Source organism: Zalophus californianus, chromosome 14 (assembly GCF_009762305.2).
Source record: "Zalophus californianus isolate mZalCal1 chromosome 14, mZalCal1.pri.v2, whole genome shotgun sequence".
Classification (NCBI taxonomy): Eukaryota; Metazoa; Chordata; class Mammalia; order Carnivora; family Otariidae; genus Zalophus; species Zalophus californianus.
Genome location: NC_045608.1, coordinates 44,229,446 through 44,244,021, shown reverse-complemented (window position 1 = coordinate 44,244,021; position 14,576 = coordinate 44,229,446). Strand labels below are relative to the sequence as shown.

Here is a 14,576-nt window from a genome sequence, read left to right as displayed (position 1 = left end):
CGATTTTTTTCTTCCACGTTGTTGCCTCATTTACAAAGAAAATAAGTAAAACTTTTAAGTATGAATTGCCAAAATGAAAAGCAGCAAAACTTTAGGCCATGGTATAATATCCCGGACATTTTCCATCACTTCCCATGCTTGTTTGGCTCTTGCTGCGAAGTTTAAATTCAACTACAGTTGAGATGCTTAAATTTTAAAATGTGGAAGGAAAACCTTATTTACTTCCATGTGGAGGAGGCTGATATTTGCTGCTGTTTGTTTTCTTTTGTTTTGAGGGGGATGTTAGAGAATTATGTTCAATAAATTTAATACTTCCAATATTGCTTGCCAGTTTTATTCACTAGATATCTATAGTACTAAGCTGAATAATGCTGATGTAAAGTAGAAATAATTACTTATTGAAAGAAGACATAGTTACTGACAAGAGGAATAATATTGGATCAAATGGCCTTCCACTCAACACGTTCAAGTGTACAGACCATCAGTGAGTCTGAAATTTTACACATGTATTTAAAGACCCCCTATCAATAACAGATAAGCAGACAGGCAAGAAGGGTTCTGATCACTTAAACAGTCCTAAAAGCCTATAAGTCATATTTGAGGTATAATAATGAGAACCTTTCCCTGTAATTTCTATTTGAAAGTCAACTTCTCATCATACCTCCTCAGTTTGATAAATAATCACCCCTCACCAAGAACACAAGTAGTTCAGCTCCCACTTTCCCTTTGAGAGGTACTCCCATTGTTTTGTCAAACCCTAATAAGGTCATAAGCAAGGCTTCACTGACACAGAAGGCAGTGGTTCACACCTAATGGGCTGATGTCACCCACAGCTATTAGGCCAGGTGAAAACTCTGACTTCATGTATGTTCAAGTGGAAAAACATTGGAAAAGTTCCGTGAGTCTGAACTCCTGACAACTTTCTGGCTTCACCTCTCCTCTAGGTTTGGAAGTTATATAATCATAACAACATTAGAAAAATAGTTAAAATTTTTGTAAAATTTATTTAAAAAATATAATCGGGGGTGCCTGGGTGGCTCAGTCATTGGGTGTCTGCCTTCGGCTCAGGTCATAATCCCAGGGTCCTGGGATCGAGCCCCACATCAGGCTCCCTGCTCAGCAGGAAGCCTGCTTCTCCCTCTCCCACTCCCCCTGCTTGTGCTCCCTCTGTCACTGTCTCTCTCTCTGTCAAATAAATAAACAAAATCTTAAAAAAAAAAGTGCTGATACAAACCTATCATCCTTTAAACCCTATATGTGCATTCTTCAAGCTAAGTCACACTATGTTCTCCAACAGAAAAGAATATGTAAAATGGTCCAAACTGTAACCAAGATTGTTAATTAAAACTCAAGAGAGAAATAACAAATGTTACATTGGTTAAACATGAATTTACTTATACAGATTATAAATATCCTAATGAGAGACTTCTGAGGTCAGAATGATATCCATTATTGAGGTTTGAAAATAATTTTTTAAGTTATTCCTGGTCTACTACAGAAGTTAGACTAAACGAAAATGTGATTCCTAACTCACTCCATTCTGATTATATACAATTAAGTTCTGGCTTTACTAATTGCATTTTTTAAATGTCAGATTTTCTAATAAGATAAATTTAAAGCTTGGGGTGTGTCGGTGGTTCAGTCAGTTAAGCATCTGACCCTTGCTTTCAGCTCAGGTCATGATCTCATGGGTTGGAGGATCGACATCCACATTGGGCTCCACACTCAGTGGAGAGTCTGCTTGAAGATTCTCTCCCTCTGCCCCTCCCCCCATGCACACATGCAGATGATCGTGCACTCGCTCTCTTTCTCTCTCAAATAAATCTTTTTTTAAAAAAGATAAATTTAAAGCTTAATCCAGAATGACAACTTTTCATCCAGGAATAAGATCTTCACTCTTCCTTATTACTTTTCCTTCCATTACACATCCTGGGGAAAATCTCTGTTGAGAAGCAAAATATAAGGAATTTTCTAATTAACGGAGTTGAGGTATGTGGACCAATGGGATATAAACTGAAAGACAAAGGGCTCTTTATTGTGGGATTAAAAAGTAAAGAAACTAAGGAGAACCCTAAAAAGAATAGCAGGAAGGTGGGACACCTGGGTGGTTCAGCAGGTTAAGCATCTGCCTTCAGCTCAGGTCATTATCCCGGGGTCCTGGGATGGAGCCCCAAGTCAGGCTCCCTGCTCAGCGGGGAGCCTGCTTCTCCCTTTGCCTGCTGCTCCCCATGCTTGTGCTCGCTTTCTCTCTCCCTCTCTGCTAAATAAAATCTTAAAAAAGAAAAAAAGAATAGCAGGAAAAAAACACAAGTAATCACAGCTATAGATGGAGATAATCAACAGTCAGGTGAGGTGCGGTGGGTCGTCCTACCAATTTGGGTGCCCAGAGAGGCTCTTAAAGTCACTTTGCTAGTTGGATAGTAATAGTGGTGATGGTAGAAAGTGCTGAGCAATAAATGAGGAGTCATAGTGGGGAAGAATAGAATGGATGTTCCCATTTGTTTCAGCAACTGCTACAGCATGGGCTATATTTGACCGGAATGTAACTAAACAGAAAATCTGGCTGGAACTAGTAATTTTTCTTGATGAAACCAATGCTTCCCACTGAGACACTGTTAAAGCTCAGCATCACTTAGATCAGTGTTTCTCACAAAGTCTAGTTCAAGGACTGCATCAGAATCACCCGATGAACATATTTACCATGTCGGTTCCTTACCCTCTCTCTCAGAGATTTATGAGTCACTGGTTCTAGAAAGGACTCAGGAATCTGCATTTTGGATACCCTGGAAAGTGTTGCTAGATTTGGCAAATAGGCAACCCTAACCTCAGATGATTCTATGACATTAGAGTTTGAAAATCACCTCCTTGGAAAAAAGGGGGGGATCAAAATTATATGATTGTTACATGGGATGCTTATTTATAACAATTAGCCAGACACATTAAAAAGAAAGGAAAAAACCTCATTGTCTGATCATAGGACTGGCTATTTGACTACTTTGTGCTTCAATCCCTTCATTTGGAAAATGGAAAAAAAACAATGATGGTGCCTCCTAAGCCCCCTGCCACTCTAGTTATGCTCAAAGAAGGTATGTAAGAGCACAAAAGAGTTAAAAAAAACATTTTGCCATGACAACAGCAAATTGCTCCTGGGATGAGCATCGTGTACACCCCCACCACTTTTTGGATGCCTGTGGCATTTGACCTTTACCTCTCCCTCTCAGACTGGCCCTAGCAGGGAACAAAAGCATCCAAAAAAAATTAGACACTAGGTTTTTAACTGTAAAACCTAAAAAAAAAAAAAAAAATCAATTGGCACACTAAAAACAATCCCAACAATTTCCTGGGGAAATACTATTCTCATAAAACCTCACAAAAATCATTTGGATGAAACATTTTATTTAGCAGCCCCCCAAAAAAACAAAAGCCCAACTCCTCTAGGTTTTATATTCCACCACCTCCCAAATAGCTTCTAACCAAGCTTTAAGTAATAGTAATTTGATTCTGTGTTACATAAAGGTTGTGTAGCTAAAGAATATTGTGGAATGTTCAACTCTATAATAAGAGGCATCAAGCCTGTGGAATTCTGAGGTAAAGAAGACTGCAAATGACACTCCCATTTCATGGACAAGTTAAACAGAAAAACTGCAGTATTATTAAATACCAATTATTAAAGTAGTTCACTAGAGAAGGGAGGCCAGAAAGGAGGGGAGTTCTGAGTAAGTGGTCTAGGAGCACAGAAGGGTGGAGGTGAGGATAGAAAGACATAAAGCAAAGGTAAATTTTCATGATTAGCAGTATCCTGGTGGTTAGTAAATACCCGTGTGCCTCAGAATCAAGTACTGTTGCCTGTGACATCCTGTTCTGGGTTGTTAGTCAGTGTATGCCATAAAGGGAAATTGAAAGATTAGTCACATTAAGAAGAGCTCACACACAAATAAGTATAATCTGACTTGATTTAAGGGAGACCCAGCAGAATATGTTTGCCTATTCTAGTTTTCTAGCTGTATTGCTGGCATAAAGTCCCGTTGTTGCTTACTACTAACATATGTGGGAGGCTGGGTCAAACATCATCTGATGTCATTCCCAATATGAGGGCTTTGTTTGTTTCTATATAATGATGTTTTGGACTGTTAAAACAGTCAGAATCTTTCCTTATTATAACTACACAAGTCACTCTACAGAAGGAAGGAAGACACCTGATTCACACAACCAGGCATAGCAAACCGAGCATGTGAACTTTCAACAAAAGAGGAAGCTTTGTACCAGATGTGAAAAAGTAAAGTTTATTTTTCCATTTAGCTTGTTTATTTAGGTAAGAAGGAAGGAGACAGCGGCTGCTTCTCATTCCAAACTGCTCAGGGAATGACTTTTCTTTCTTCTTTATAAATGAACAAAGTTGGCTTACTGCAGTTTTCAGAGGGATCTGGAAAGGAACCAAGTCACTAATGATTACATTTCATCTGTAGCTAGTTTAACCTTTGAAACCTGCCAATCAACAGACAAGACCAAGAGGGAAGGTCAATGCAGCCTTGCCCATCTAGCATTCTCTCGCTGTTTGGATAGAAAACAGTTTATTAAAGATATTATTTTAAGAAATACAAAGCACATTATAGAGACTATAGCCCAGATCTTTATATGATTCGTTTAACAGCTGAGAAACCCTGTATCTTAGGTTAATTTATTTTTCCTTTTAATCATTGTGATTAAACAGCACAGTGATAAAACTTTTACATTTAAAAAAAAATGACCAAAGGAAAACATCCTTTGTCCTTGATTCATCTATCTTTTCACATTATTTTGGTCTGACACACCATTTGTTTCTAGACTAAAGATCTTCTTGGTATATATCCAAGACAAACGCTATCTTTTTCACAAATTATTAAAACATTCCTCTTAATCCTGATGGGATTACATGCTATTAATAAATAATATAAAATACACCACAAAACAATCATTGATATTTTGATCTTGTATTCATTAGCAAAAAAACCCAAAAAACAAAAACCAGGCTACAAAATATTAAATGGCTTTTCCCTCTTCATTTAATATATCCATTTAAAAAAATGCTTACCTTCTCTTTTTTCCCCATAATATCCCTTCATCCTGCTTCTTGCAGGAAAAAAGAGAACACCATCATTAAGATTAATGGAGCATTGGTAAAGTATTTTAGGTACAAATGACCCACTTTTATGTACTGCCAGAACAATCCAGCAAGGGTTTAGGAAGGAGAAAACCCGAAGTTCCTTTCCATTGAATTCATGCAGCTGGTGGTGATAAACTGATTGTTCTCCTTTAACAGCAGGGTCAGAAAGACAAAGAGGGAAACATTTTCTATAACTGGCTATATTTTTTATTAATTAGTAAATTTTTTTTCTTTAAATGCCCTATGTTACCGAGATGAATCACCTCCAGTTTTAATAAAATCCCTCTTAAAGGTAAACTCATCCTGCTAGAATGATGCAAGGGTGGCATAACGGGATGATTTTCTTTAAGACAAAATGCAAAATGGTCCCTCTTTCAAAAGGAAGGAGAAAAGGGATTGCACCTACTTCTGGACCTCTATTTCATGGTATTGTTTCTTAAACACTTTGCGTGTTTCATGAAAATCATCACTTTGGTTTATCATCTTTAAAAATAACCAAAAATAGAACCAAAAATAGAACTAGTAATATATAAAATTTTAGATCCTGTGTGAAACTCAAGAATCCCAAATTTTGAACTTAAATCTGTTTTTCTAGGTATTACTATTAAGTGTGAGTTAAACTAAGACTTACTTAGTCACTTGGTCTTTGCTATGAATTCTCACAAAGATCTGAATCTGGCCCTACAATTACTATAGTTACTGCAAAAATTACAACTGCTAACATCAGCTAATATTTAATGCTAAATTTAAGGATTTTTTTCACACAATCGAATAGTTTATTTTTAACTTAAAAACAGGGTGTAGCTACCATTTCCCAACAGTAGTGTTGGGGCCCTAGGAAAGGTAGGGAAGTGTCTAAAGTGGAGTAGTCACTGCAAATCTATTCTCAAGGCTCAGATGTAAAAGTATGCCACTGGTGATACAGTATTCACAAAGTCACTAAAATAACACATTGAACACAGTATTAATATTGGATACAATTAGTAAATGAACACACATGTGCATGTGTGTGCACGCGTGTAGTGCATATAGGTGCATGTGTACATGGTAATGCCTCCTTCCAGACATCAGATTTCTGGGAAACCTCAACTACCTAGCCTTGAACCAGTCAAGCACCTGGAAATAAGAGAAAAATAAGTTTTCACAGTGAAACAAAGAGAGAAATGTAACGAATTTGTATTGTAGGTGTAGGCTAACCCTCAGGTATAAAGCAAAATAGCAGTTTACCAGCAACATGACACCCTGGTTCCAGGGAGAAGTGATAACTCACCTAAAGAGAAGAGACTCCATATCTACAAAAAGTAGACAGTAATCAATAGAGAGAGAGAGAGTGAGAGCACTACTCAGGCTATTTAGAATAGAGGCAAATAACCCTACACTAAATACTTATTTAACAGTCACTTTAGACATCACTGTAATTCGGTGAACCAGAATAGCAGATCATTATAATGAGGACCCTGAGTCAGTTCATGTGCATTATTTAAAAGGCAGAGTACTAAGTAATGTATTTTAGGTAGATCTTTCAATGAAATAATTTTTTTTTAAGTTCTGAGGCTTCAGTTACCTGGAAAATAAAGTTATAGGAAACAACTTTATTATTGTTATGCTTTATGCAATATATTTTTTCTCTAACTTTCAAAGGTTTTTCTGAATACTCCTTTGTTATGCTCCGAGAAGTTTCAAGGAACGTAAATATCTTAAACATTATCACTATTTACAACTACATTAAATGAGACAGTTAAGAGTTGAATTTTTTAAAAGATACCTTTTCAGATTATATTTGCCTTGTTAAAAATTGTGTTTACCAAACCACTGTACAAGTTTTTGGTTGTATTGCAGTGTCTCTTCTTCCATATTATTATAACAAGCTTCCATTCCTGGCTGAAAATAAGTTATCACCTCTACTATTGTCATGTGATTTTAAAATCTGATGTACAAGCTCAGGTATTAAGGCCTCTGAAGAGATCTGCATCACGAACAAGGAGGAGGAATTTCTGGAAACAAAAATTCTTGATTCATTAATTACTTGTTGAACATCACAACATCATGGATGTAATCCAACAGTCCTGGAGGATGCTTAGAAAACAACGGAAGAAGATTTCAGATAGTCTGAAATCTTTAACTCTCTTTCTTTGAAAAAAATCTTCTGTCACAAGTCAGAAGGATAATGTCTCTTTTCACCCAATGAGAAAGCTGTTCTCACACGAGCATAATTAATCTTCTGACACCAAGACAAAGAAATTCCTTAAAAGGATTTCTCTGATTTCCTCTCAAGACAGAAGATTGTCTTTATCCATCATCTGTTCTTCCTGATCCCTTCTTTTTGAATATCCACATCAGCAGAATTGTCCATCAGAAGAGACAGCAGGAGGGAAATCTCTGCATGATTGATAGGGCCCCAGTGCTCTGCAGGCTATTTAAGTGCAAGCATCTATTGTTGCAAACTTACTTTACAGCAGTTAAACAAATATAATGGTTGCCAATTCAACCATTGTGCAGCTTAGACTTGACTAAACTAGTAAGTGAAGTTTGCTAATGACAAGGCACTGATTTAAACTTTGCAGATAAGTTGGCCTGGTGTCTATTTTGAAAAGAAAATACTCTCCAAGTCATGAAACAGTATATGTAATTAGAAACTGTTAAATACTATACTGTATGTAGATGGACATTCCCATTAAAAGACAAGAAAAGTCGGAAACTTTTTTATCCTAACAGTTCTTCAGTACTTCTTACTTACATCACGGCGATTTGGGAAAGCAGAAAACAAAAATATTGCATTATGTTACCTTCCGAAAAATGAGGTGTGTCAAAGAAGAAAGTGCTATCAACACTCCCTTAAAGTTTTTTTTCCAGACTCATCATAGTGAAGTTTTTTCAAAGAGAGATTTAGGTATATTCAGGTACTCTTACCCCCACCTGTGAAAGAAAACGGAAGGCTATTTGAGACCCCCTGTGAGGAACTGCTACTTCCTTGGGTGGAATGAATGAACAAGAGCACTGTAGGTTGTTTTGTTTTGTTTTGTTTTTTAAGATTTTTATTTATTTATTTGACAGAGAGAGACACAGTGAGAGAGGGAACACAAGCAGGGGGAGTTGGAGAGGGAGAAGCAGGCTTCCCGCTGAGCGGGGAGCCCGATGTGGGACTCGATCCCAGGACCCTGGGATCATGACCTGAGCTGAAGGCAGACCCTTAGCGAATGAGACACCCAGGCGCCCTGTAGGTTGGTTTCAAGTGGAGGAGCAAAGCACACTGGGCAAAGGCCCAATCCACAGAAAATGCAAGCCTGGCTCCACTTTCAAAGCAATCTACACGAAATGGAAACAGATCTAGAAATCTCACTAAGCTGTGGCAAAAGCACACCCAACATCAACAGTCGAAGTTATGGCATGCTCTGTGTTCTTTATAGTTGCTGCCAAGAAAGGCCACTTGAGCCCAGACACTAGGACACACTGACACCATGTGTTCTGTTTGCACCACAATGACCTTGACTACTAAGTTCTGGACGCACCCTGTGAAAATATTTGTTTATCCTTCCAATCCCCAAACAGTGAGGCCAGCCCTCGAAGGCCAGGGCCCCAGCTCATTGGTGCTTCCGTTGGTATGGTTGGAAGGACTGACTGTCACTGCATGACCTATCGTGGGGCCTCCTCCAGCTAAGCAGAATGACTGGTGGCTGACCCACAGCCAGGACCCACATGTTCTGTCTGCAATGAGCAACTTAGTTTTGGTTTTTCTTAAATTACAGAGTTCTATTCAGGATTGATTATCCCTCTGAAGATTTAGGGGGAAAGAAGTATATCCAGGATAAAGACCTAGGAAAATCTTTGTGGTAATGAGGGACCCTAAGCAGTCTGAACATAGAACAGATCACAGAGTATGAATTTAGAGAAGCTGGAAATCAATGGAGAATGAGCTGGTAGTAAAAGTAACACAGGAGAGAGGGCCAGATGGGGAATTCAGAGGGCTAATGGGGAACTCTGTCACTAGCTGAGGACCCAGAAATCTCCCCAGGGCTTGCATCACCAACAGCTCCACATCGTTGGTTAATAGTTCTTTTGTGAATGGCTCATCTTCCCAACAGGATTGCGTGTGTGCTGGGGGAGAAGGGGGTGGGTGACAAGGACCATTCCTCATTGTTTTTGTTTGTCTTGTATACATCGTATAGCACCTTGTCGAGATTAATAAACACTTTAGTCAGAATGGAAACTGAGTAACAGGCTGTTAGTTCTGCCAGAGGCCAGGTGTCTAATACCTGGGAAGGGGACCTTGAGATTAAGTCCAAGTTCAAGAGTAATACTCTCTAGCCTATAATGATCCTTGGTGTTAAATCCTTGATAAGAAAAACCCACCAGTGTATATGGGAAACCTCTGTACCTTCCTCTTAATTTTGCTATGAACCTAAAATTGCTCTAAAAAAAGTCAAGTCTTTAAAAAAAAAAGCCAAAACAAAACAAAACAAACCCTACCAGTGCCCACAAAAACTCAGGGAAAAACAAACATTTCAGTCTTTTGCCCTTCAGAGATATCTTTGTAAGACAAGGATCCGTTGTAATGTGATCCATTACAAATATCTAACACTAATTGTGTTCACAGAACTGACTTTGGATTAAGACATGCATTCACTGGATTCCAGCTCTCCTGTTTCCATGGGTGCATATGATTCAGTCTCTCTTTGCCTCAGTTACTTCATCTGTAGATTAGGGATAATAATGGTGCCTATTACATTACAGGATGTTGTAAGGATTAAATGTAAATCCTGGCATTTGGCAAACACTCAGGACATAACAACAGATTATTGTTCATTCTCTGTTGCCCCTTTCCCCCTCATTCACACAACTCTCTAAGTGGATATTTCCAGCTCTATTTCTGGGAGTTTCCTTTTTTTTTTTTTTTAAGATTTTCTTTATTTGAGAGGGAGAGAGAGAGAGAGAATGAATGAGAGCACAAGAGCGGGGGAGGGAGAAGCAAACTCTCTGCTGAGCAGGGAGCCCAATGCTAGGATCATGATCTGAGCTGAAGGCAGACGCTTAACTGACTGAGCCACCCAGACATCCCTCTGGGAGTTTATCCTCACACACACACACACACACACACACACACACACACACACACTCTCTCTCTCTCTCACACACACACACTCACACATTCACACACACATACACACACAATATAGCAGTTAAAAATGGAGTAGGCTCAATAAATTGAGCTAAATGGACACTTCTGAGTGACCAAGAGAAAAGAATGAGGAAATTAAGCAGAACAAGCAAAGAAGAACAGGGCAGGCCAGGGTGACACAGGGGCTGGAAACAGATAATTTCTCAGGACACTATTTGAACTATTGATGGCTTGTGTGCTACATTCTGCCTCATCCAGCTCAGCTTCACCACCTGGTTTCCTGGTTACCTTTGCACTGTCTTCAGGTTGGGGTCTTTTTGGGATACACAAAGCACATTCTGTACTTGTTTTCTTTTGCACTCAATTCAATGAACACTTATTTTGTTCCTATAGTAGCCAAGCATTACTATAGATGCTGAGGATAGATTCATGAATAAGACTACCATCTAGAAGTTCACAACTCTGAGAGCCTTACTTGATAGTAATAGAGAGCACACATGGTGCAACAGAGAACACACATGGTGTAATAAACATACATGGTGCAACAGTGAATGTGCATGACATAATAGAGAGCACACATGTACAAAAGAGAACACACATGATGTAATAGAGAACACACATGGTGCAAAAGAGAACATACATGGTCTAACAGTGAACACACATAGTAAAATAGAGAACATATAATGTAATAGAGAACATACATTGTGTAATAGAGAACTAGCATGACATAATAGAGAGCACACATGGTACAACAGAGAACATACATGATGTAATAGAGAATACATATAGCGCAACAGAGAACATACATGGTCTAACAGCAAACATGTGATGTAATATAGAACACACATAGTACAACAGAGAACATACATGGTGTAATAGAGAACACACATTGTGCAACCAAGAACATCCATGGCATAATAAAGAGCATACATGGTGCAAATGGCCTCAAGTTAGGTTGAATTTGGATCAATTCTGATCCATTGGTAGCAGCCACCTGTAAAAATCGTTTTAATCAAGAATGTGGAGGCCATGTCCAGGCTTGGTGGGGAAGTATCACCATCAGTTAGCAATGTCTTCCCTGAGTGTAGAGGAGGCAGATAGAAGCATGCAAGAGAGAACATACATAGTGTAACAAAACACACATGATGTAATGGAGAGCATACATGGTGTAACAGAGAACATACATGGTATAATAGAGAACATACAAGAAGCCTGGGTGAGAGTGGCACTTAGGACTTCAAAGATGAGCAGGAGTTTGCATGACAGAGAAAGGGTACAGTTGAAGACATTCCACATGAAGAAAACAGTGGGCCCAAAGAAGAAGGTGTCACTTTGTGTGTGTCGGAGTCCTTGAATGCATGGAGGCAAAATGGCAGGAAGTTAGGTTAGAGAATGAAGTGACATTAAGAAAGGAAATGAGGCTTAAAAAATTTTTTTAATAGATAAAGGGGAGTCATTAAAGATTGTAGGTAAAAGAGTAACATGATAAAATTTGTTTTTCAAAAAGATAATTCATGGGACCAAATGGAAGACACTGGAATGGGAACAGGAAAGGATTCAAAGAACAGAGAACTTGGAACAGGATGATTAAAATGGTCTGGCAAGAGAAAATGAGGAACTAACAAGGGCAGTGGGAATGGATATCATTTATTCGACTTATGCAGGTTCCTGAACTGGCAGGGTTTAGTGACCCACTGGACATGGGATGTGAAGAGGGGAGAAAAAGTCTTAGGTAAGGGGGAAGTTCCTAGTTGGAGCACTTGAGTAAATGTCATGCCATTAATTTGGATGGGGGTAGTAAAGGAAGTGTTGCCCTGTTTCTGTGTGTTTGAATTTGTAGAATCACGTGCCTTAAGGCCTTTTGTTTACCCTTTGTCACTAACACCTGGACCCTCCAGGAGGTAATTTAAGAATAGATTGAAAACGTAGAAAAATAATACTTTTCAATTTGTTTTTAATAAGCTATTCTTTTATTTCTACTTCCTTACCAAATGAATCCTATGGCACCCACTATAAATTCTAATTTTTAACAATTGTCCCAGAAATGCAAAGTTTCATGATTTACTCCATAGCCGAATGGCTCAATGGATTTTGTGACTAGACCAGTCTTTAAGCGAGGTGAAAAAAGAAAAAAAGAAGAGCAGACATCTGCCAAAAGGCTACATGTGCCAAATGGGAAATGACAGCACATTTAGAGAAAGAGGAAGAAACAACATGCTGGTTAATACCTCTATTTTACTGCTAGCAAAGTTTCTAGATGGGAAAAACTTTTTTAATGACCAGTTTCATATATTTGAGGTCCAGGTCAAAGAGAGCACAAATCTTTTTTAGAAAGTAGTAGCCATCTTATCTTCCTATTATTGTTTTTTGGGCATCTATTACATCAGATTAAAAATGCTTTGTATTAATGACTAACTACAGTGTTACAACTGTAAATAAAATTAATATGACATTTTAATGAAAAGCAATTTCGTTAATTCACTAAACTACATGATTACCCAGCACATTCACCTTTTAAAAAAAATATATTAAGTTTTTTTTTTTTAAGATTTTATTTATTTGAGAGAGAGAGAATGAGAGATAGAGAGCACGAGAGGGAAGAGGATCAGAGGGAGAAGCAGGCTCCCTGCTCATTGCAGGACTCGATCCTGGGACTCCAGGATCATGACCTGAGCCGAAGGCAGTCGCTTAACCAACTGAGCCACCCAGGCGCCCAAAAAAATATTAAGTTTTTAATTTAATTTTTATTTTTTTTAAGTTTTTTATTTTAATTCCAGTATAGTTAACATACAGTATTATATTAGTCTCAGGTATACAATATAGTGATTCAACAATTCCTACACATCACCTGGTGCTCATCAGGGTAAGTGTACTCTTTAATCTCCATCCCCTATTTCACCCATTCCTCCCCTGCAACACCTCCCATCTGGTAACCATCAGTTTGTTCTCTATAGTTAAGAGTCTGTTTCACTTTTATAAAAAGAATATAAAATTACTACTGAGAGTGGGGAAGGATTGTGGACAAGGTGGTTGGAGCTCAAGCAGTCAGCTATCTTGGACCATAAAGCATCTTTAGAAATGAAAGTTACACACAGAGGATCAGAAGAAAGAAAGGGCCCAGGTCCCTGACATCATGTGTCACCATTTCAGCCCTAGGTCAGCTAATGCCAGAAATGGTTTCCGAGAGCAGAAAAGTAGAGTAATTCCCCTTAGACACATTTTCAATTATAAGGGTTAACATGAAAAACTATTTTCTGGTTGATTTTTAGAGAGATGAAATTTGCCAGTTAGATACAATTTCCAGTTACCTGTTATTTTATCATAGGAATAATGCCCTTCATATTTAATCAAGATATAACTTTCTCCTAGGAGCCACATGATACTGAAGAAAGAGATATATCTGCATTCAACCTCCCATAAACGCAGCTTTTACTCTAATCCAAAATGATAGGATATTACAGTGCTTTTCAGTTAGGTTCAGTAAAAATGAATTGGACATTTATATGCTAGTGTTCAGTCACTTCATTAAAGAAGTTTTGATAAGGGGAGCCTCAGGTCATGATCTCTGGGTCCTGGGATAAAGCCCCACGTCAGGTTCCCCACTTAGTGGGGGGGGTTCTGCTTCTCTTTCTCCCTCTGTCCTTCCCCAACCCCTGCTCATGTGTGCTCTCTCTCTCTATAAAAAAAAAAAAAATGTATTGGTAAGAAGCACAAGTATGTATATGCCCAAATTTCCCAACAATTCAAGTACAGTAACAACTTCTCTCTCTAGGGGTCACTGACTCAGAATTCTCAACTACTGTAAACACAGTCCACTGTCTAAAAGTAAGCAGGTAAGTATACAAACAGACACAACAGACTGCACAAAGTTCACACTCTAAATGTATTTACACTTCTCTCAAGGGAAGCCATCAGGCACTTAACCCAAACTTGTTTCCTTTCATTTTGACATAGTTTGAATGAGTCTGCATATGTGATTCCTAGCTTTGACAGATTAAAAGGAGTGAGATGCCAGGGCTAAGGACAAGGACAATAAAAAAAGAAGTGAAAATTTAAATGGACACTCACAGCGAAGACAGAAAAATAACTTCAAAAAGGAGACAAGAGAACTTAAAATATTCAGCAATCTGGAGCCATTTAGTTTAAGAGTACATAGTTCTAGTTGATAGCTTGGCCCAAAACTAAGACATTGAAAATAACCGAAATAATCAGGATAAGGGCGCCTGGGTGGCTCAGTTGGTTAAGCGACTGCCTTTGGCTCAGGTCATGATCCTGGAGTCCCGGGATCGAGTCCCACATCGGGCTCCCTGCTCAGCA

General features: G+C 38.5%; 1 protein-coding gene across 10 annotated transcripts in view; it reads right to left on the bottom strand.

Annotated features, from left to right (window-relative positions):
• The window catches only part of GREB1L (GREB1 like retinoic acid receptor coactivator), a 274,155-nt gene that overhangs the window by 174,629 nt on the left and 84,950 nt on the right, over window positions 1-14,576 (bottom strand). The gene's annotated exons all lie outside the window — the stretch shown is intronic.